The sequence below is a fragment of the Cyprinus carpio genome, unplaced genomic scaffold (genome assembly GCF_018340385.1).
Source record: "Cyprinus carpio isolate SPL01 unplaced genomic scaffold, ASM1834038v1 S000006696, whole genome shotgun sequence".
Taxonomy (NCBI): Eukaryota; Metazoa; Chordata; class Actinopteri; order Cypriniformes; family Cyprinidae; genus Cyprinus; species Cyprinus carpio.
Window position 1 is genome coordinate 312603 of NW_024879308.1, and position 24338 is coordinate 336940.

The following is a 24338-nucleotide window of genomic DNA, read 5'->3' on the forward strand; positions in this document are numbered from 1 at the left end:
AATTAGGTCTGTTTCACATTGCATGCATAAGCAGGACGAAAGCAGAGCATAACTGCAGGTTCACTTTGTGCTTTCAGTTCTGGAAGCGTTCATCCTGTATAACAGAAATTTGACTCTATACAGAAAATAAAAATGATGTGTGATACCTTGATAACAGACATACAGTACAGGTCAAAAGTTTGGAAACATTACTATTTTTAATGTTTACAGTACAGGTCAAAAGTTTGGAACAAGCCTGCGATTTATTTGATCAAAAATACAGAAAAAAAATGTAACATTGTGATATATTATTACTATTTAAAATAATTGTTTTTAAATTTATTATACTTTAAATTATCATTTATTCCTGTGATGCAAAGCTGAATTTTTTAGGATCATTATCACATGATCCTTTAGAAATCATTCTAATATGATGATTCATTATCAAGTTGGAAACAGTTCTGCTGCTTAATATTTTTTCAGAACATGTGATACTTTTTTAGGATACTTTGATGAATAAAAAGTAAAAAAAAATAAAAAAACTAAGCTATGCGTTTTTAAAATATAAAATATTTTGTAATAACAATATACACTACTGGTCAATAATTTGGGGGTCAGTAATTTTTTTCTTTCTTTCTTTTTTTTAAATAAAATCAATAGTTGTTATTCAGCAAGGATGTGTCCCGCAAAATTGATAAAAAGTGATAGTAAAGAAAATATATCAATTAGAATATAATATTATTAGAACACTTTTTTTTTTTTTAATAGATGTGCAGTTCTTTTTAACCTTTCATTCATCAAATATATTAGACAGCAGAACTGTTTCCAACACTCATAATTAATCAGAATATTAAAATGATTTCTAATTCATCAAATATTTTAGTAGGTGTTACTTTTTACAATGATGGTTGGAGTAATGATGCTGAAAATTCAGCTTTGCATCACAGGAATAAATTATTTTTTTAAAGTATATTCAAATTAGAAAAACTATTATTTTAAGTTGTAAATAATATTTTCACAAATATTTTTTTTCTGTATTTTTGATCAAATAAATGCAGGCTTGATGAGCAGAAAGAGACTTCTTTCAAAAAACATTAAAAATATAGTAATGTTTCCAAACTTTTGACCTGTACTGTACCGTTTTAAGAAATATTACAAGACTTAAAAGTTGTTAAATTTGATTTGCATGAGGGAAGTTGGAACAGTGCTTAATTTGTAAATGAATCATTGCCGGATCCAAATCAGCAGTTAAAAGGCGCCGTGACCGACACTGACAATACAACTTTTTAGTTTTCCCGGAACATTCAATGATGTCACAAAACGGTGATGACACAGCTAGCCCTATGAGAGCATCGTTCACCAAGTTTTTCTGCATGGACCTAACTATACAGCAAACCCTAGAACCTAGTTTTCAAACCCTGGCCTGGGTCAAAAACAGTGGGGTCGCCAGGATGATTTAAAGGCGTGACAAACTATATGCAAATACCATTAAAAAATATCAAAGATTTGTTTCCATAAAAATAAAATACAATCATAATATATAAATAGAAAAGGTATAATAGTGTGAAATATATCTGACATAAAATAAATAACAGATATAAAACAGAAATGAGGCACAGCGATCCCCAAACAAGTTCACGGAAAGGAAACTAAGAACAGAGATGACAGAACGTGCATCCTGTTTGTTTGCTTAATTACCAAAAACACAATGTTCTTTTTATTGCAATAAAAAATAGTCCTTTTTTGCTTTTGTTAAATTGTATATAAATAAAAAAGAAAATAAATACATAGAATACAAAAAAGAATAGAGAAGCTAGTGTTAGTTTTTTTTTTTTTTCTTTAACACTTTGCGGGTTGTCTTACTCTTATCTGCACTGACCAAAAATGGAGTATTAAATGTGTCAGCTGTTTAATTGCACTGGCGCCTTGCACACCCCCCCCCCTCCACCTTGCAGTATGTACATCAAGCCTGACTGACAGACATTTTTCTCAAACAGTGGAGTAGTTATTTATGTTTGCTTAATAAAAGCCTACTGTACTGCAAGTGACAAAAAATGTTAATAGTGCATTTTAATTAGTATTCTGCTGAGTTCAGTCAAAATAGGTTCAGGACTGAAACTGTACTTGCATCTTGCTACGCAGAACTTCACTCAAGCAGTGTGTAAAATACAGTAAACGATTAAATGGGGTGCCTGATGGGTTAAACGTGCGTAATGCTTTTTTTTTCTGGATTACATTTTATTTTCCAGGCTCAGGAAGAACCGTAAGGTTCCTTCTGAACCAGCCGTTCAACAGCAGTGCATGTTGGGATTAATACAGTAGGTAGGGGTCAGCCAAGTGCAATTCAAGCTCATTCACTCATTCCACAGAGGTGGGGTGGCACAAGTTTATAGACTGTACACAGAACGTCCTTCTTTCTTTCTCTCTTTTCATCTCTGTCTTACTTACTAGCTTGCTTTCTATGCATTTGCAGTCTTCTCCATTTTCTGCCTTCATTTAAACATTAAAACATTAATTAACACTGTATTTCAGCTTCCACACCAACAGAATATTAATGTTCTGTTGTTATAAGCCCACGTCATCTGCTGTTTTTAAATGCTTTTGATTGGCTTGTCAATTGTTTTTAATCAGCTGGGAAAATTTGTCATTACTGATAAAGTTAGGTAGTGTGGTTTTTTAGTGTGCATAGGACTTTAATAAGACATTTATGTATCATGTTTTTGGTCATGGGTTATTACCTCCAAGTTGTCTTTTCTCTTTGACACACTAGTTAGTCTCTGTGCAGGCCATGATGGCTGCTCATGTTGCGTTATATTGCAATTTCAAGCAGAATCTCCCAGCATTAAGAATTAGCACAATCCCCTGAAGCTCCAGATACATATTGTGGAAGCTTATGGGATAAAGATCCACTTATGGAGACTATTTCCAAGGTTCTTCATAGCCATTAATATTTGATCAATATGACCAGAATTACCATTCGAGCCTGTTGCCAGCTGTTGTTTAATTTTAGCATCTTATTTTATTTTTGGTACAAGTTGCTGTGTGTATGTGTGTTGGGGTTTTCGACTCCACCATCCCAAGACCATCCAGGAACTAAAAAATCTGCATTCTCCATTGCTGTTGTCACTTAACCTTGCAGTTGGCAGGGATCAGTAAGTTGTAGCAAAAGGGACTTCAAAACAAGGGAGAGAACACTTCAGTGAATGAGAAGGCACAGCAGGCAGCACAGTTGGAGGTGTAGTAGCGACTTTTTTTGGCGGTGGGGTAGTCTCTTGATGTTTAGTAAGTTTACACGTTCTGTCTTCCACCAGCCTCTTTGAACATCTTATGAATTTTTTTACTGTTGTTGGGTGACAGACTGAACCAATGAGAATTCATCATTAATGCCATTAATTATGTAAAAAAGCTGCATAATTAGAGGCAGAATAACAACCACTGAAACTATCACAGGAATTATAGTAAAATGATAAGCACACATATTATTACATTTTATTATATAAGCGTCTCAGGTAATACTTGATTTTGTCATTTGAATACTTGAGTTTGTCCTTTGTGTATTGTTATATTTTTGACTACATATTACAGGATTTATGATATCAAGTATATGGATAACTTAATGAGGGAAAAAAGGTACCCAATCACAGTATCTTTTACAAAAAAAAATCCTTGTTTTTTGTCATAATATGTCAGCTTATATAGAAAAATATTCACACTAAAATTTCTGTCTTGCAAAATTCCAGTATTTATAGATTTGCCACATGTCCCCATAAAGAAGGGTGGTTTTTGTCCCTTTCTGAAAAAAGACAGGAAAAGAATTACTGCCTGAGGTCTCGTGTGCAAAAACGTTGCCTGAACTTTTGGGTTTTTGGTGGCTCTAATCCCATGGACACGCTTACCTATTGTTTTGGACGTTATTTTTATTTATAAGAAGCCTTCGTGTGCTTGTAAAGCTTTGAAATCACAATTGGATACTGTGGCAAGGATTATAATGATAATTATACATTTTCTATTGTTGTGTAAGCCTCAAAAAAATACACCCCCCCCCAGAGCCTGTTTTACCGGCACTGTGTATCACAATGGGTGGACGGGAAGCAGGCAGGCAGTCCTTGTACCAGCCACAGAGTAGGGAATTCCGCATTATTATCGACCAACACTTACTGGGGCAGCAAAGGACATATCCTCTCTATACAAGACTGCCTAACACAAGTAAATTGAATTATATCTGTAAAAAAAAAAAAAAAAATTCCTAACCCAAGCATAATCTGAACTTCATAAGTGTCCAGGCTTTTTAACATCAAACCGAGTCCAATCTCCAAATGGTAACCATGAACAATACAGGGTGTGTTACAATTTTTTTTATTGGAAATGAAAGTATGTTGATGTAAGCAAAATACCATCCAGTCAATTAGATTTTATTTTGAGGTATGCTCAGAGAATTTGTATACTTTTTTTTCCATCAACAGGTACTTCAAGATCCTAATTGTGTAATATTAGCGAAATGTTTTTGTTCAACCTTTTGACTGTTTCTGCGCGATGTCAGATCACTCTCTCTATTAGGCCAAAACTATCCCCTTTCTTTATCCAGAAGTAGGGGCAGTTTGTGACCTAATGGTTATAGAGTCTGACTTTGTAACCCGAAGGATGTGGGTTTGAGTCTTAGGTCTGGCAGGGATTGTAAGTGGGGGGGAGTGAATATACAGCACTCTCTTCCACCTTCAAAACCACCAACGAGTTCCATGATTTTCCAAGGCACCGACACCCCAACTGCTCCTGTTGTCCGAGTGTGTGCTTCTCTCTACTCCCCCTGTGCATCCTGGTGTGTGAAAGGGTTTTAAATGCAGGAGCATCTAATTGCTGAGTGTGGGACATCGCCTTCTACCTGGCAATAGTCACAACAATGGCAGAACCTCGCAAACTTCTGTGTTAGTGATTCTTGACTCTTACCGTCAGGACATCTTGACAATGATATATTCTGTAATGTCCTTGGACAATGCAAAATGCAAGAAGGAGTGTTGTCAGATGAGTGCCAAAAGTCGGTTTTCAAGTTGACAAGAGTTACTGTGGTTTGAAGGACTACTGTCGGATAATCTCATAAATATCTAGATCAGATCTCAGTTTTTGTTCCAAGTTCACTTTCTTCACAGACCCCAAACATAATCCTATATCAGCTTAAATTGGTTTGTAATCCATTTCTCATGAAGGGAACTTTCCATTTCTCAAGAAGGGCGGGAAAATGAAAGTCCTAAAAAAAAAACGTGAACAGTTCTTTTTTTTTTGGGTTTTTTGGTCTACCCCCCCCCCCCCCCCCCCCTAAATGTGTTTCACACACAATGCTGATATTATTATAGTTCTGCCATAAGTCAACTTAGCAGGAAAAACCCACACATTTCAGCTTAAAGGGTTAGTTCACCCAAAAATGAAAATTATTCTGTCATTAATGACTCACCCTCATGTTGGTCCAAACCCATAGACCCTCCGTTCATCTTCAGAAATACAGTTTAAGGATATTTTAGATTTAGTCGAGAGAGCTTAGAGATTGTCTTCTCTTCCGGGTCCTGTTGTGAACGGCGACTGCTGTGACTGTTGTTCCAGTTGTACGAGGCGCTGCTGTCGTGTTTTCTGGTGCGCCCAATAACAAAGATAACACGTCAGCAGCGTCGTACGCGTCAGCAGCGTCTCTCACTGCAGTGTTTGTGACGCGCAACGCTCACTACACAGACCCGGAAAAAAAACAAAAGAAAGAAAATGCTGAATAAAGTTGTAATATTTTTTCTTTTTGTGAACCAAATGTATTTTTGATGCTTCAACAAATTCTAACGGACCCTCTGATGTCCACATGGACTACTTTGATGATGTTTTTATTACCTTTCGGACAGTGGACAGTATACCGTACATACATTTTAAATGGAGGGTCAGAAAGCTCTCGGACTAAATCTAAAATATACTTAAACTGTGTTTCCGAAGATAGAACGGAGGTCTTACGGGTTTGGAAACGACATGAGGGTGAGTCAGTAAATGACATGAATTTTAATATTTAGGTGAACTAACCCTTTAAGCTGAGAGGTTTTTGTGACCTCCCATCTCAACATTTTAAAACTATCGTCTTTGTTGAGGCTCCTCTGCTCTTCTGACATGAAACTTCTCTTGTTCTTCCTAACAAAACTACAAAAACTACTGGGGCTCCCCACGGGAATCGGTAATCGAGGACACCAGATGATTGATGGATTGCATGATTGTTGAGTGTAAGAGCTCAGGAGGAGCACAACTGTTTGAACAGTTGGACATGTCTTTTAGGTTACTGTTTCCCACAAGAGGAACGTAGGCTAATCATGTGGTAGAATATGGCCAGCCCATATACTAGAGCATCAGCGCTGTGTTTTTTTCCATTCTTCCATGGTTGTCTTTTATTTTTAATAGGTTTTAATGGAAACCAAGTCCCGGCCCCTTGAAACACCACAACAAGCCTCATTTTTGGCATTTTTTAGTCTCTGTGCAGGAGGAATGCAGTACACAGCTGGTGGAAAGGGGAGCAAAGTGCTTGGGCTGAGGTCAGCACTGGACAGACATCAGCCCGGGCAGGTGGGGGGCTATCGTGCTGTGGGAATACGTGTATGTACAGTGACAGAGATGAGGTTTTTATGAGAAGTACTCCTCCTTAGTGGGGTGCTGGGGGCCCTCTGCTGAAAAGGGCAGCTGTGAAGACAGCGAGAGTTGTTTTTTCTGTACATTTCTGCCATATGCAATAAATTGACAGTCACCACTGATAAGCTACTACTACATATTGTAGAAACTTGTTGCTTTGCAACGATTTGTATCATAAAAAGTGATATATACAAATAAACTTGTATTGAATTGTTGGGTTTTATAGAATGTGATTCACTGCTCATGTTTGTGTGCAGGCGTACTTCTGTGAATGAGCTTCGATAAGAATATGTGGATCTCAGCAGGAATCAATGATTCTCATAAAACTCATATTGTCTCAGAAACCGAAGCTTCTGTGTGGTAGACACATTTCAGTGCGGTCAAATCCAGTTTGACTCACTATGACTAATATTCTCTCAGTGTTTACAGTGTGAGCAGCATGTTCTTGTAACTCTGATTGAATGGATTAGATGTACAGTGTTTCTAAAACATCCTCATCAGATTATGAGTGTGATGATGACTCATATAAACATGTGGACAAAATTTACAAACATTTGAGCTTTAGGAAATTTCCCTGATGAAATTGTGTTTTGAGACAGGAGGTCTTTTGACACCATTTTGGTCTGTGGCTTTTTGTGATTCATGAAAGTAATCAACATCACAGCAAAGACATTTTTAATATGGTTTTATTTTTTGTGTAAATGTAAATCTAAAGTCATATCTGTCTAAATATCTACAGAACAGATTTCTAGAGAAATAAGACATTCACCATAGGGGGGAGAGATTTTTTTTTGACTAGTACACGCTGTGGTTATGTCTGGTGTTTGTCTCTTCCAGGCGAGGGTAGTATCAAGCTGATCGAGGTGGTGTACTTTGTGTGAAAAGCTCTGGTTACATTCCCTCCTCATGACGTACTTTGGACTGTGGAAATAACAATGACGTTGAAGCATCACTGAGAGGAAGTTCATAGTAAGTTGCAGTGTTGGTGTAGTAAGTTCATTCTGTGAATGCAGCTGTGACTTTAAATCATGTGAGGGAAAAAACTACATGAGTATTAGAAGATGTCTGTCAGTATTTATTAGTAAGTATTTTTTTATAGAGAGAGGAGAACGTAATATGTTATAAAATGAGATAGTAACTTAAGAATGAGATGCATGAGGCTCTGGAAAAGTGAAACGTGAGTATGTCTGCAAGTACATAGAAAAATAATGAAAAAGTGAACTGTCCACCCCAAAAGATGTTTTTGCATTCCACTTAACTACTTTTGAATTGCTTTTTTTTCATGTAAATGTGCACTAGATGAAGGACGTCTTTCATCTTTGCACCACATCGAGCTGCTTTTTTAGTGTCTTCCCCGCATGGGCATTGTGCTTTTAATTACCAAAAATCAGTACTGCAGTGCTAGTCCACTAGTTAGACCAGCCAGCAAAAACCAGTGTGGACCAGAATGAAAATCGTGCTGATCTAAGATTGTATTCGATTGTATTTTTCGCAGGGGAGATTTCCCAGAAGGCTGCTCTTATATAACAAAAATCAAACAATACCATTGTTTGCCTGGCAACACAAATAACCTGTGTTACAATGCCACAACAGAAAGCGTTTCAGAGAGTAGGTTCAAAAGAAGGAAATCACTTATGAGACAAATGTCACCCGTCCTGGGCAGCAGAGGGAATGATACCGCTTCCTGTCCTGAGCGTACTATGGCTCCTATCATCAGCTTTACCTGGCCCCAGACCAGCAGGGAACCTTCACTAAATAATAGCAAACAGAAGAGATCTCAAGAGATCTGAGTTAAATGAAGATCTCATCAAAGTATAAAAAGGTGGCATTATGCAAGGGCAGAAAATAGGGGACTGACTGATGTGAAGGATGTGTTTAAGGACATCTGATTCATCTGGGTCTGCCTTGTTCTCTCACACACATGCTGACAGAGGTGAATCCTCCATGGGGGGCACAGCTGTACCTCTAGCCTCCCTCCTCTGATCAAGAATGTATACACATGCTCAAAAGCACTTTTTCCACATCTCTACCAGCTTAAACCTGTCCAGCACAGAGTAGACGGCACTGAGATGGTTTCTGGAGTTCCACATGGGAGCGGAAAGGCTATTGCATAACATTCTGAATCAAACTCTCCAAATCAAACTGGAATACTCTCAAAAAGTTGCATCTTGCAATTTCTTAGTGTTCCATTTATGGTTTGCTTAACTACAGTTTTGCATTGTGCTTACAATTCTTCAGAAAGAAATGTAAAGCACATCTTGTATGCTTGAACAAAAAGTTGAAACTTGTACCTGGAAACTTGTTGCAGTGTTATATTACTGTATTGGAGGCTGTCAGTTTGACCACACTGTGGCTTTTGTGGTGCTTTTGTACTTGTGATGTTAGTGTTGTCACTGATTGTTGTGTTGTGTTGTATTATGTTGTGTTTTCTGTAGGGTTGGTAGAGGGATCTCGTAGGCCTGATCCACAGCTGCTTCCTGCCGGAGACACACACACGTTCAGCATGTTGGTGACACACTCCACTCATCTGCAGGTACGTACCCATCTGCTGTCCCATCTCACACAAACACTAAATCTAAAATATGTTTATTTTATTGATATTATACCAAATAGCCCTTTTTAAACCATTTTATGATAAATATATTCTATATTTCACAGAAGAAAGAAAATCAGACAGGTTTGGAACAACTTAGTAAATGAAATAACATAGTAAATGAATAAATTACAACATTTTTTTTTTGGGTAAACTATCCCTTTAATTTCTGTATAAGCACTTGGTGGCAGCTGGTGTGTATCCAAGTACACTAATCTCACACCATCACTCTTCAAAAACATGGGATGAGAGGGCTCTCAGAAGGCAGTATAGTCCAAAAATAGCTATCTCATCCAAATGTAGTGGAAAGAGAAGGGGGACATGGGCTTCTTAAACACACATTTGGAATCTGAGAGAACATTGCATGCTATTGCAGTCATGCCAGGAAATGCTGACCCCAACGAAGCTTAACTAATGTAACGCTTCCTAGAAGGCCGTGTGAGCCAGAAACTGATACTGTCTTGGCTCTGGACAGAGATTTGAGGCTGAAGGGGCATGACCCATCAGTCTAGACGCAGCAGCAGTATGTGAGATATGTCTGATTCTCCACTGGGGTCCTTTTAATGTACTCTTTTAAAACAAACACTGTTTGAAACATGTCATTGGGGCACTTAATCTATTAAATACCTGTTCCCATGTGATAGTGGGACACTTTAAAAGAAACTTTAAAACTTTCCAGTATAAGCCCGTTTGAATATGCTGAGAATATGGATGAGGAATCTGACATGGTCTCAGAGTAAAAACTCATTTTCAGTCATTTGGAAAAGAGCTCTTGTAAACTTTTAAAACAAATGTGATCAGGAACCGCAGAAGCATCAGTGAATGGAGGATTTGTTTTAAACTGATCTTTCTATAAACCCTCCTTACGCTTAATTCTAAAGTTATGCTCAGGATGTCGATCAAAAACGTCTGTGTTACCTTTATGATTATGTTTGTAATGTCAGAGTAAACTAAAAGAGGCTGTAGAACGTGTTTGTATGTGGTTGGTGGTATAATTTTCCTGATTTTTGTTTGTTTTAGTCCTATGGTAATATTATCGTACATAGCTAAAAAATCAAATGGTTATAGTGGCAGATACTCTCTGCAATGCCTATTTAATCTGGCATAGGCCTACTTGCCTTTTGAACTTGTTGCTAATGCTCTGTTTATTTGGTGTGACTTTCATTAGCGGATCAACTTCCATACAATGGAGGCTGGCTAACAGAAATGTGTCATCGGTACGGATGAGCCATGTAAGGAGGGAATGCACAAGCACTGCAGCAAGCTGGTCATACACAACCTGATGCACAATGACACTGGCTTCTACACATGCAGCGGTCACCAAAAAAGTCTAGAGATCATGGAGGTGTCCACATATGTTTTTGTTAAAGGTAAGATAATACAAATACTTACTATAAAACACTTTTTTTTGACATAATATATGTGTATGTCACTTTTTTTGGTTAGAAATGATCCCTAGATAAACTGAGGAACTTGCCACTTTCCTTCCAGTTAATTGGCAGAAGGGATTTTTTGAGGTCTTTCTGTGTGAAACAGGACCTGGAAAAACCCCAAGCCATTAGAAAAAGCTTGCGATTTAAAAAAAGAAATGAAGTAAAGAGTAAAAACTTTCACCTCACTGAAACAACAACAAAGCCATAAACCTGTGAGCCAGGCAGTGGAGCTAGTAACTATGCAGCTAGGACTGCACTCTAAAGTTTTGAATCACTGATTACTGGACCATATCTGCAAGACAGAACTCAGCTGTCAAAAAGACTAGGAAATAGAAAATCATTGACACATAAAACCAAAGACTTAAAGCAAGGCTATTAAGCTGGATGTCTTTAGAGATGGAAACAGAGTTTGATTGTTCTAGAAGCCTGGTCTTTTGATAACTTCCTGTTTGGGCTTCTGCTTAGACTCTTCCTGTGCCTCCCGACAACTGTGTAAGCTGTTAACATTTTAAGCAAGTGCAATAGCATAGATTTTTTTGAATGTCCCAAGAAAGAATGTAATAATGAATTGAATTGTAATAATATTTCACAACACTGCTGTGTTTACTGTGGTGTTTAAAAAATAAATTCAGCCTGGTGAGCATAAGAAACTTCTTTTAAAAATCTCATCAACTGTAACTTTTGAATGGTACTAGTGTATGTCCCAAAGAGCTGATCTACAGTTTAACTTTAGCAAAAGACTATAGTGAAAATGACAACACAGCTCACCAAGTCTCTGGCTCACCAACTGTTTTGTTTAGCAGACCTCTTCCACTGCAGCCTGCTGCATATATAACCTGATAGTCCCCTGGTTCATCTCACTATGTGATTCCACTGTTTATGTGAGATAAGTTTGTTTAAAATATATATTTATTACATGAACACTGTCAGCACACAGAAGATCTTGTTTGTTTAATCACGCCAATTTCACAGCATAGCTGTACAGTAACATCCCCTCCTGCCAAGCTGTTTCTGGTTCTTCTTTATCCAGCAGCCTGTGAGGCAGTTTGCTGTTTAAAGAGAAAAATGATCTGACTTTATCTGGGATATTTAATTGCTCCTCGAGGATGGATGTCTAGGCATTGCCTGAATTCTAAGAATTCACTGATAAAAAGATTAAAACTTACTTTAAAAATGCCATTCAATTCATAAGTGATTTAATGAATTATTGTGTTTGTGGTCAGTAAATTAGAATTAGATTTGTGCTAAGAAAACAAAATTATTTGTATTTACTGTATTATTTAATTCTTGATTTAAAACATCACAGATCACAATCATCCCATTTGTGGAGGCTAATAGTTCACCACACCTGCTTTTTGCATATCGGGATGAACCTTTTCTTGTGATCCCATGCAGAACAACATCCCCAAATCAACATGTTATCCTTGAGACTGTGAGTATTTTTTTAAGTTAATTTTTTGAACCCATGAATGTAAAAATATTCACTTTTAATTTAAGGCCATATACAATAGAGGTTTTTTTTTTCCATGCCCCAGAAGTCTTGAATATGAAAAAAGAGGATGTGTTTTGTATGGTCTGATATTGAAGAATGCCTTGGACCATGGGCATCTCAGAGTTACTTATACCCATCAAACCCCTGAGCATGTGTATTCAGATAAAGACAGTGTGCCATAGGCTCAGGGAAGCTCAAGGAGGCCTAAGGAGTCACTCTGTCTGCTTCCTGTGAGAACAGGGAAGGTAGTGTTATACTATTGTTTTCACTCAAAATAGAAACTCAGGCTATAAAAATCCAATACCTTTTTTTTACACATCATGTCCATGAAGACTAAGTTATGGGAAAAAAAATGGCCCAGCTCACCATAAAAAAACCTTACTTGAGTAGTAAACCTTTGTTCATTTATTTTATTTTATTTTATTTTATTTTATTTTATTTTATTTTATTTTATTTTATTTTATTTTATGTATACTAGAAAGAAGCTTCTTACATAATATGTGAAAGCAGTAAAGTGAAAAGTGAAACTGAAAGTGATGTGACATACAGTCAAGTATGGTGACCCATACTCAGAATTGGTGCTCTGCATTTAACCCATCCAAAAGTGCACACACACAGCAGTGATAGATTCAGTAGATTCAATCCTTCAAACTGAACTAACGATAGTTAAAGTTAAAACTTAAACGATAGTGTTTTTTCCACAATGGCCATGTAGTGGTTCTATGGTCATTTCTCACAGTTCTTTGCTATGGATAAACACTTCTAAGCCAGATGGCACAGATAGTTATGTGACCTTTCTACCATTGGAAGATCTGTGGCATTCGTCCTTCCTGTTTCCTTCCTTCCCTTCTTTACTAGCAGGGCACTTGGACTCCGAACAAACAAAAGAAGTTGAAATGGAGTATACAACTCAACTATGATCAGTTCCTCACAGACAAGTTAATCCCTGTTTTGCTCATTACTGGATGGGCTACTAATCATGTGCCGTAAAAGCTTCACACAACTTGTTTCCTTCTTCACTGAAAGAACCATCACTTATATTTAAAGAAAGCTTAATAAATTCTCTCCTTGCTCTTCAGATGAATCCTATGTCAGATCATGTAAAAAGTCAGTTGGAGTGGGATCCAAAGAGAGGATTCAAGATTCCCTTGAACCCTACTGACAGCTACCAACTGATTCAGTGTATGACCAGTGTGGATAACAAACAGTTTTATCAGACTACATCCTCTTAAGGCAAAGTGAGTCATTTTAATTAAGGAGAAAATACCAGTTACCCAATTACCTTTTGAAATCTGTCATGAAAATTACAAAAGTTTTTCATCATGACATAATCTGGATTCATGTTGGTACCTTGTGTTCTCTGTGCCTAGCGGCGGAGCTGGAAAACATTGCCATCGAACCAGAACGACCAAAATTACTGGTCGGTGACACCCTGTCCTCAACTGCTCTGCAGAGGACCACCTTAACGGCAGAATTGAATTTGAGTGGCAGTTCCATAAGAGTCAGGTGGGTTATCAGGAGATGATAAGATGCTAAAGATGCTGGAGTTTTATTTAAAGACATGCAGTATTAGATTACTAGATTAGTACACATTCAGATCAAATGTAAAAGCTTGGCCTGACTGACATCCTCCGAACTTCCTGTCTATGCTTTTAGATCAATCGCCAAATCACTAAATATCAAGACAAGGGACCAAACCTGGCAAACATCATCATGATGACTTGACTAATGCATTAATCGTGCCTTATGGTGACAATGGAGGACAAGGGCACTTATGCATGCATAGCATCAATTGAAGATAAAAGGCTTCAAGTTTCAACTAAAGTTACTGTGATACAGGTGACCGGATGTGATGTCTTTTCCACTACCTAACACACCTCGTGCTTTGTAGGAAAGGTTTTAATACATTTCTTTACATTTTTTTCTGTTTGTCTCCACAGAGCATCCATCCTTAATGTGACCCATTAATAAACGCAACTTTATCTCTACTGTAGAGGGTAGAAAGGTGCAGTTTGAGCCACGGGTCAATGCCTTGCCCGCACCAGACAGAGTGTTGTGGTAAATTCCTGCTTTTTCATTAAAAAAAAGAAAATGTGACTCGGATGCCATGAGAGGAATTGATGTGTAGTAACCAACTAAAAGTATTCCACTAATATTTAATTTATTGTATGATTATTATATTGATTGGGTCTTAAGTATACTTCAAACGAAGTTCGTTTTCATTCTGTGTTTGGGGGCTAAAAGAAGTTTGAAAAGGCTTTCCGACAATATACTGTTTTCGAACCATTCTGACACCCCCACGCTGCTGGAGGCGGGGTGTAGATTTAATGTAAACATAACTCCCAAAGCTCGCGTGTATCCCCTAAAACACAGCAACGATGAAATGATAAGGTGTAGGGCAATCTAGGTGTGAGACGGGCACCAATGGTGAGAATATTATAGACAAAAGAATAACGATTAGCAGCAGTTCAGAGTCAAGTATCATGTTTGCAATACAAAAGAACCATAATCAGTCCATGGGAAGTGTGAATGTCTCATAGTCTGTAAAACTTTAGCTTGAGTTGAAAAAAAAATTGTTGTCAGTTTGTTACTTTATTTTATTAGGGTTCATTTGTTTTATTAAACTGGATAAATTGTTACACCTTTTTATATTTTTATTTTGTGTCATGATTTACTTTTGATAAAGACAAAGGTTTATTATTGTATGCTCGTTTGGCATTCATTTATTGTATACCCTTTAAATTCGCTTACTGAAAGAACAACAGCAGCAGTATGGTGTAACATTTATTTTAAACACATGTATTTGGTATTTGCTACCTTATATCTTTACTCTTTCCTTTTATTCTTTTCATGGCTTTGGAAAACTTGTCTCGCAGGATGTTTCTCTTCGTTGCTTTTTGCACAACTCCAGGTCGTCGACACCAAGCTTCGCTGCAATTTCTTTTCTAGGAATTAAATGCGTTTTCTCTGAATCTTTTAAGTATGTCCACGAGCGATCGTACAAGTGCGAATATATCTGTGCCAGTTCAGCTATTCGACACATTGTATTTATGTTGCTAGTGATAGGAGATGTTGTTACCAACCGGGAAAAAAAAAAAATCGCACTTCAAAGAAGGTTGAGTTCAGAACACGCCCACCGAATGTGTAACCGTCATGGACCAGTGGAAGCTCAAATGTGTTTAGGAGCCAAATGAACTCCCCCAGAAAGTTCGCTTCGGTCAGCTGTTTCGAACTGCCGAAACGAACTCAAAACGAACTTCGTTTCGGCCTGATTTTGTTCGAAATGATGTCATATCAGTATGTTCTTTGATTTCGTTTGAAGTTTATCAGGGCCTTTATTCTTTTCTGCTGCCTGTTAGGTACAAAGATGGAGTTGCCATTTTAGAAAATTCTACATGTTATGAGACAGCCGGCTACAACCTCATCATAAAACATGTGAGGCAGAAGGATGCTGGGATCTTCACTATCGCTCTGTCAAACCAGGAGAAGGGTCTCTACAGAAACCACAGCTACAAGCTGGAAGTCAGAGGTAATGCAGAAACCTGTATGAACTGCACACGATCAACTGATAGTTTTCTCTGCTGCAAGCAATACTGGACCAAATAAGGCTGCCACAACTAAAGATAAAACACTATTATAAATAGCTAACAGAACAAAATAAAGTAGTTTTAGTTGCATTTTAATTACATGTAAATGAAGCCAAATACATTTTGTTAATGTGTCGGGGAGAAATCAAAGTAAGCGGATGAATTGAAATGTTCTTCTCAAAAAGCTTTTGAATGTGCTTTCAAAACTGAGATTTTGATAATGTGCTGACCAGATTTACCCCAAATTTTTGGAAACCTTCCATCCCACAATGCACACAAGTATGATTACCCCTCTGGCCTAATATAACTATTTATTTTAATGCTTCTCTGTCCTCAACCTGAAATGAAGTATATGACATCATTACAGACCCAAAAGCAAAAACAAGGTCAAAAACAGCGGGAAACAGAATTAAGAGATTTCTGGTTGCAACTATTTTTGGGCATCATTCATTGCAACTTCAATGAGATCTATATAGGGCAATATTTGTTCATATAAGCCTGAATATTCTTACTCTTCCATATCTGAGTTAAGAGGTTGTCGAAGTGTTTTTTAGTGTTAGCCAATGATCTTCAAATGATCTGTATTCTTTTCTCGGACTGACCATTTAAATGACTGATGATCTGTATGTCCATGTGCACACAGTGAAGCCAAAGATCTTTGAAGAGGATGTGGCTCCAGGTAGCCCACAAAGTTACAAATATAATGAGGGGCACCAGCTCAGCTGCACTGCATTTGGGATTCCCATGCCAAACATTACCTGGTTTTGGCAACCTTGTGAAACCCAGACTGATCTTACAGAGTAAGTCAATAATAAAAGATAATTTTTTTTTTTACTGTTCATTTTCAAATTTGCTTTGAATCAACTGGTCTTCTGTATTTCACATCAGATAAATTGCATTACTTCTAATCACATTTCATTGTGTCAAAGCAGAAATATGGTCTTTTTTATAATTTCTACAAATTTTGGTTCTATAAAACAGTTGTCATCCTCTTGCTTGGGAGATCTTTTCTCTTGCTGAGGTGTTAATATCAATGATGAATGTTTGCTCCTTCCTTTCCTTTACCCCACAGCTCACATTATTCAAATGAACTGGATCCGTTTCCTTGACATCAATCCAAAATAAAGTATGCTTATTGATGAAAAAATAGCCCCAGAGCTACATTTTGCAGTCACTGGCTCTGTAAATGTGAAGGACGATTTAGTGTTGCTCATTCCCCAAGCTTGCATTGTGCTGCACTGTGGAATGCCAGCCTTTTAGTGAACCTTTATGGATGCTACAAATGTCCCCTAAACTTAGTTGGTGTGTCATGACAAGGTTTTCTCGTAATTGAGAGTAATATTTGTCAAGGAGTACTGCCAATTTTTGCGACAAAAATACTTTGGGCTTTGTACCCACAGTGCCAAAATACCACTTGGCTGTTTTAAATATAATCAGCGATGGCAGTAAAAACACAACAGCTCATAATATAGATGGTGAGAAGAAACTTCCTGATTTTCAACATCTAATGAGAGAGGTACATTGGAGGGTAATTGCAATGCCCTAGTTGGAAGAAAATAAAGAACCATTCTTTTATTTTCAGTAGAATGAATTTATTTCTTGATAAGTGACCAAAAAGAAAAAGTAGCCACATTCACACTTACAGATTTGGGAGTTGTGGGAGTGAATCCCCTACATGATCATATTTTAGTTGTGATGTGCCATTAAGTATCCATAAAATCAGTGTTTTGTTGGAAGGGTCCAATGTTAGAGATCTCATTATTGTGCTCATGAAGGTGCATCTCTCAGAGGTCTCTCTTAATCAAAGGGCGATGAGAAAGTTATCAGCTGTGCAAATGTTGACCCATGAAGGTCTGGGATCAGCGCTTATCTCAGCTGGCCAGAGAGTGGGGGTGTTTCCTTTTTAAACATGACGCATGACTCTCAGCCCATTCCTGTCACGCTGGGGTTTCCTGCTTCCGACCCCGACCTCTCATTAACTCCGATTGTTCCTCCACTCCAGACTGATGCAAAACGATCTTTGGTCCCCTGTGGCTGCTCAAGGCATAAAAACACACATGGACTTGATAAATGGCCCGCTTCAAATTCAGAACAATGTTTGCATAGCCCCAGCCTCGAAAAGGGTTCAAAAATGATCTGTTTGGGTCTATATAGCTCACTTTTGCCCTAAATGACAACTGTGAGGTAGGGGTGAATTTTTTTTATAACTCATTCGTTTAAATTTATATTAAGCCTAAAAGTTCTGCATCATTAAGGAGCTGTTGGCCACTTGAGGACAGGTGGATGCTGCCGCTGCCCAGTAACCACCGTCGAGATAGGTGGGAAGGTGGTTTTCAGCAAATCAGCGTCCCTGTCTTTTTGCCCATTTTTCGATTATCCTGGGAGTCATGGGGGAACGTCAAAAGAAGGGCGGTTGGCACGCTGCCAAGATGGCGACCGGTCGGCGCTCCGCTTACTTAAGGCTTCAAAAAACACTCTTTTCGGGAAACCTAAAATCATGTGTTTGTTGGAAGGGGTCCCATGTTGAGAGATCTCATTATTGCGCTCATGAAGGTGATCACTCAGAGGGTCTTTTTAATCAAGGGGCGATTAGAAGCGTGCTACACGGATAACTCAATCCGTTTAAATACATATTTAGCCTTAAAGTTCTGCATAATTAAGGGCATGGCCACTTGAGTGACAGGTGGATTGCCGCTACTGTCACCACTGTCAAGATAGGTGGGCGTGGTTTCAGCAACCAGCTCCTGTCTTTTTGCCCAATTTCAATTATCCGGGAGTGATGCGCAGTGGCGCGCTGCCAAGATGGCGACGGTCGGCTCTGCCTACTTAAGGCTTCAAAAACGCTCTTCGGAAAACTTGTACACGGGTGATGTCCACAGACACTACGTCAACACTTTTTTACAGTCTAACACTCTATACGCAAGACACTACGTCAACTTTTTTAACACTCTACAGGTGAGACTCGTGGGGGATGCAGGAGAATAAAATGATTCATGGGTATCTTGAAAAATTGAATTATGTATATATTGAATATATGCAACATAAACACTAATATAAAATATAAACGATAAACAGTTGTGCAAGCGTGGCGGAAAGTATGCAGAGTTTCTAGTTAGGCGATAACACGTTGTTTGCAGCGTTGAGCAATGCAGTGCTGAAATTTGTTTCCGTGCTCACGAAATCCTCTCATTATAACACCAACGAATTTGTAAACATTATGAAAGATTCATTATGCATATATTTATTGTGTTAGAGATTTGTGAGATTGCGATGAACTGAGATGTATTTTAGATGATTATGAAGCAGCGCTCTTTGCTTGCTATTCTGGCCATGCCAAACCATTGCACGCAGAGCCGCGTGCTTTAGTTAAAAATATAACAGTTGTTCTGTGAATGTGTGATGCTTATAACAAAATATTATTGGAGGCGTGTATGCTGGGATTTAATAAATCTTAGGACTGAAGAAAAAAAGTAACGTAACTAGTAATGTAACTACATTACTTTTGAAATAAAGTAATCATGGACGTAAACATGAGATTAACTTTTAAAGGCGAGTAATCAGTACTCACCGGAATTTGGATTACATTTTTCAGAGTAACTTGCCACAACACGTTCATCAGGGTCGTGTGAAACTTTTTTGTTCCATGGCAGAAGATTAAAACGTAATATGAAAGACATTAGTATAAAAAAAAGTTTAATTTGCCCCTGCAGTTTCCTCTTATTTTTAAGGGAAGACCTGTTGTTAAATCTTCTCACAAAAGTAGAGGGCATTCACTGGAAAAGAGCATGTTTCTCGGCTGTACACCTTGGTAATTTCCTTGTGTACATCCTGCTTTGATGTCAAAAGGCAAAAACTTCTTCTCTGTAAACTCCAGAGCTGTAGTATCCGTTGTAATGTATCAGAATTAAATATAATTTCTTACCTACAGATGTGCTGGTTTCAACACTTCTATGATTTTCTCTAAAGTGTGTGTGCTTTTTGGCGGCTGAGGTGCAAACTTTACAGCTGATCCTCTTCCTGTTGAAGATGCCACTTGAATGCACCACTAACCGTGCTATCCTCATAATCGCTGATTAGGATGTCAGCAACAAGGTATGAATTATTAAAAAGTAGAAAAAAGGTAGTATTACAGTCATGTGCAATTTTTGTTATTTATTACAGTACAAATAGTTTTTTTGCCTTCAACAAGTATGCACTTAGTTTTTGGTCCCTTAGTTAAGTTTTTGTGCATATAAGAAAATTAGTATATTCTTGCCAAAAATTTGTTTAAATCATGTAACACTCACATGAGAAAAAAAAAGTAGCTGTTTACTTTTTTATTTTACATGGTGCAGCGTCTCCGATCATTGGAGCTGTCATGTTGAGATGACATGGCCCAGTACAAAAATAGGTTACTTATTTTGTCTTGTTAAAAACTCTAATGTTATTGCTTCTCTCATAGGTCGGCTAACCTGAAAATGCCGGCGCTTGCGTTCATTTGTATTGGTAAATTAAAATTAAGCATGACGCAATAATATCCACATCACATAGTGTCAGCTCAGTATAGGGTGTGTGTCATACTGTGTTGATGACCCTGCATACTGCATTTACAGATAAAAAAATACTGAGCCCTATATACTTTAAAAATGTAAACGATTTGTGAGTTATAAAATATGCAATCTAACAGTTAAATGGAAAACAAATTAAGTGGGAAATGTATTAGTTAAATGTCTGCAAGTCAAACCTTATTTAAAAACTAAAGCTGTTTGCATAATGCTGAAACTGGGTTGCATAATCCAGAATTAATGATCCTTTCAGCTTCATGTTTGGCCCGAAGTAATCCTGACCTCAAAATACTGCAGTTTATGTGCTCATGAAAAAATGCTGAGTTAGGGAAGTGAAAGCGGCGGGAAGAATCCAACATCTGATGTACAGCATACATCTGTCTCCATTTTAAAACTAGTCTATTGGTGCATTCAACATCACCAAATCTGCCCTTTTAGTCAAGCATTTGAGTAGAAATAATAGGTCCTCAATATAAGTCGAAACAACCCACAATAAAAACTATCATGATCGCATCTCATGCACGGTTTGCACTAGACTCAGCTCCGCGGCACTTGCAGTCACCACTTCCTTAGTCTTACTTATTTGGGTGACGTATCTAACAATAGATGAGCTGTGTCTACAGAATGACATTCAGTCCCTGAGTGCAATGTCAGTAGACGGACCACTATGTGATGTGTTCTCCCCTAATGGAACGCCCTCTGTGATAAGTCCTGCCATGGCTCATTTAGCTCCTCTACTGTGAATTATGTTACGCTTCAGTCCACACCTTCAGTGGAGAAAGCAGTAAAGGCCAGTAAAAACACGGGCAGCTGCTGCATTGAGTGGTGCTTCCCACGGGACAGAGTTACTAGGCTGATTATAGTCCAGTCCATCTTTACTGATGCGCACTGAAGCCAGTAAAATCCTCATAAACAGAACTTTTCTCCCAGGACTATTATGCACTGAATGTTGATTGTTTCAGGTCTGTTTTCAAATATATGAGATGACTTCCAATGCTATTTTATGTACAGGGCAGTCAACTATGTGTTGAAATTGTTCCACAGTACCACACACAAATGTTTGAATTACACACACCAGATATCGAAATAAATGATCTGGCAACTCAACAAATAACTAACATCATTCTACTTGCTTGTGCTGCCAAAATGTTACAGGTGAACACTGCAGACATTTTGGGAAACATCCACAAGAGGCCTATTACCAAAACCACTCACCCAACACGTAATAATGAAGCCAGGTTTTCATTTGTAAGCATTCGGCTACAATGCCAGTGTGCACCTTGTACGTGTGAGCTGCTGTAACCTAACCGGTCCAAGACACTGACACATATTCAACTGCAAGCAGCTGAATGATCTTTTAGTCACCACCAAAATATACCAGCTCTACTTAGGCAAAGATTTGTCTTTTTTATTCGTTTGTTTCTGTAAGTCGATTTATGTGACACAGTATATTCTCCACAGTAGGAAGATCATCTTAAACTCCAATCATGCCCAAGTGCCCTCCCCTTGTGCTAGGAGGTGTCGCCTCTCCACTAATAGGGGAATAGGTGTACAATTTTTATGAGTGATACGCTGTATTAAACGCTTTATGTGACCAAATAAAATGATGCCTTTGCAGGATTATGACGACACTCAACAGCAGGTCAAGATGATTAACAAGGCTCCCCATTTAACAGGTGTGGTTGGAGCTTGTTTTCAGAGGTTGACATGCGCTTCTGTCACCTCATTAAAATTTCCCAGCACAGTGAATAACAGCCTGGATAAGAGTTCATCTATGGTGCCTTGTAACCACAGAATAAGAAAGGGCCAATAAAACATGCAGCTAAAAAGACAAACTAGCGAAAGGTCACTCTGCAGTTTCTGACTACACCATTAGATTAAGGAGAAAGAGGAAATGCTAAATGCTCACTCAGGGAAATTTGTCATGTGAGTTTATCCAGTTTGATGAATAATGTGTGCAAGTCTATGATGAATTAAGATTAGCAGGGGCATACTGAAGGTGTGTTTACACTGAAAATTATGACAATTAATTTTAAAAACACCAGAGAGGCTATTTCATGTGCCTACTTTAAACTGGATTTTTTTAGCTAATGGAAATAGAATGAAACCGGCTTGTTTTTCAGGTATATTGTGTAGTGCAGTGTGGCCAATAAAAATCAGCTACTATGTAAGACTACAACAGTTACATGCCAGTGCACTACAACAAGTCCAGCAGAGTTTACATTAAATGATCTCCACACCTCTTTCTGTCTGTCCAGCACCGTTAATGTTGTGTACAAAAAGAAATCCTCAACCTTTGCAAAAAATTTCTTTTGCATTAAATATGAGTGTTTCTACATTCTGTACACAAACTAAAAGAGCAGAAAAAAAAAAATGAAAGTGCGCCTGTTTTGCAGGCCAAAAGGCCATGCTGTCTACATTCAGACTGCCTTATAAACATCTGGTGACCCCAGTAAGTAAGCCTGAAAAGGAAGTACAGGATGGTCCATAAATACACCCAGAGTGTTTTTAACCTAGCCTTTGATGTGAGGGCCAGGAAACAGATGTTGTTTGAAAGCTAAAAATGAGCTCTGGGCAAGTCTGATCGCATTTTGCAAAAATCGGCAATCATTATGATATTTCTACAATAGCCATTTAATGACTTGAATGGGTGACAGTATTACGCCTGGCATGTTAATGTGTATCAGAATGACCCATGGAACACAGGCACACCTTCTGTGCTGTACGCTCTGTGCGGTGTTTCTGGCCCTCACAAAATCCGCAGCTGTATTCTACCTAAGCCTGTGAGGTCCTGAGGGTAAAATCACAAAAAACGGGCCCGTTGTGAACCCTCTACTTATTTTCAAGGAAATTAAACGCCATCCAAGATGTGTGTTATGGAATATAGGTATCTGCCGAACATTGGAGTGTGTATAGTCTGTTAAAGAGTATTGTGTTATATTTCTCGAATTACAGGAGTTTACGTCACCTATGGTCTCTTGTCCCTGACTTTTAGACTGTAGCACGCCTGGTTTGGGCAAACCCGGCTATGGTGTCAGGATTCTAACTCCTGTACAGCAAATAATGAACTTGGGAACCCGACGATGAGAATCCCTTTCTGTTTGTGTATAGTACGTGGACCATTTTCATTTACGAGCTCGTTAAAAAGTCCACGTTTTAAATTATCCATTAAGATCATGGCCATTTGGTTTTTATTGATTTTATTTTCATTGTTAAATAAGTTGATTGTTTGGAGGGGGATTCTACCACAGATGTCCAATGCACACTGCAGACATTGGGAAAAAAAAAAAAAAAAAAAAAAAAAAAAAAAACAAAAAAAAAACATCCAAGAGGCCTTATACCAAAACCACTCACCCAAAACTTAATGAAGGCCACAGGTTTTTTCATTTGTAGCATTCCTCGACAAGCAGTGTTACTGTAGTGAGCTGCGTACCTACCGGTCAATCAATTATTCACTGCAAGATCTGAATGATTTTTAGTCCACCACCAAAATAAAGCTTAAAGCAAGATTTTCACTTACAGCCGATTTATTGACACAGTCTATTCTCACAGTAGGAATGTCTCTACCAACCAATCATGCCCTGCCCTCCCCTTGGCTAGGAGGTTCCTCTCACTATGGAATAGTGTAAATTTTGAGGTTAGCTGTATTTACAGGCTTTTGGACAAATAATATGCTTTGCAGGGATGAAGCACAGCGGTCAGTGATACAGGCCCCATTTAACAGGGATGGTATTTGTTTCTGGTTTCCTTTCTGGCACCTCATAAATTTCCCACACAGGAATAACAGCTGGTAATTCATCTATGGTGCCTTGTAACCACAGAATAATATAAAAGGGCCTCACAGCAGCTAAAAGACAAAATAGAAGGTCACTCTGCATTTCTGACTACACCAATTAACCGCTTAACTGCTAATGTCCTCAGGAATTTGTTCCCCCCAATTGAGTTTATCCCCTTTGTGAATAATGTGCAATCTATATGAGAGTAATTAGCTGGGCATAGAGGTTTGTTTACACTGAACAATTAAGACATTAATTTAAAAACACCAGAGAGCGATTTTCATTGCCTAGT

The 24338-nt window shown here is 38.1% G+C and overlaps 1 pseudogene; it reads left to right on the forward strand.

Annotated features, from left to right (window-relative positions):
• The window catches only part of LOC122144499, a 46597-nt pseudogene that overhangs the window by 4185 nt on the left and 18074 nt on the right, over positions 1 to 24338 (forward strand).